We start from the raw sequence: 1,093 nt of genomic DNA, 5'->3' as shown, positions 1-1,093 counted from the left end.
GACCTTTTTTCTATTCTGCCTTTGCCTGGAAGTTCTGCTGGAACCTATCCGCCACGGATGGCCCTGTTGGCATTTGAAAGGCTGGTGGCAGATCTTCCAGTAGTGCAGCAACATGCAAGTCACCGAATGTCCAAAAGAGGGTTCTAAGAAACATTACATTGTACCTATAGAGGTTAGGATTATGATACATATTTTAAAGGAACACAATTCATTCCAGGACAGTGATAAAACAAATTGCTGTAGATTCTGCACAGTGTCCTTAGTGAATACGAAGCTGGAACCAGACTCACCTCTAAGAATGTTCCTGGGCTAATACGAAGTGGAAGGATTAGGTCAAGGTCATTACTTGTGGTCTAATAGTTGCTGAGGTGAGTCTTCAGGATGAAAGTCCGCAACTTGTGATTAGCCAAAGCCACGTGTTATATTTGCTTTATGAGAGAAGCTGATCAGCAGCCTTTTACGCTGCTGGCGCCCACTGTGTCCTCTCCCACCATCCTATTTTGGAGGTAGAAAGTCTAGATGAGACAGGTTTGTAACCACAGAGCATGATTCATTTCAATGTATTATATTTCACTGTATACACTATATAACAACGTCTGGTTGTTAGGTGTCCTACCTTGTCCCTTATTGGGAATGACATAAATTTTTAGATACTTAAAATTCTTTAATACTTGGGTTTCTCTTTGACCTCTCTCCTTATTTCTTGTATGTCACTGTTCGATTTTTATCAAATCATTGGCGCTGTCTAGCTCATTTTGTCCTTTCTCAGCCACAGCCACCTCAGACCCAGACAAAAGTACCACTCTTGCTTTGTGCTGCTTCCTGCCTTTTAATTTTTGTGAAAAGAGAAGCAACAGAGCCAAGAACCGTATTTTTCATTCTGATATTGATCAGGCATCTTACATCCAAGAATCTCAGAGCACACCGATTGCCTTTGAATCAACTTAAACTTGAGTGTATTGTCTCTGTTGACACTCTTTACTTTCTCCTCTCTACATCTTATTTACTGACTCCATGCAATTGATTTGACTGTCTCTATCACAGTTACCATTCTACTATCAAATACATTCAGCCTTTATTATATCTTAAACAG

This window comes from Echinops telfairi, unplaced genomic scaffold, assembly GCF_000313985.2.
Source record: "Echinops telfairi isolate 266 unplaced genomic scaffold, ASM31398v2 ScPeMD7_31;HRSCAF=116, whole genome shotgun sequence".
Lineage (NCBI taxonomy): Eukaryota > Metazoa > Chordata > Mammalia > Afrosoricida > Tenrecidae > Echinops > Echinops telfairi.
Note: the sequence above shows the minus strand (reverse complement) of the source record.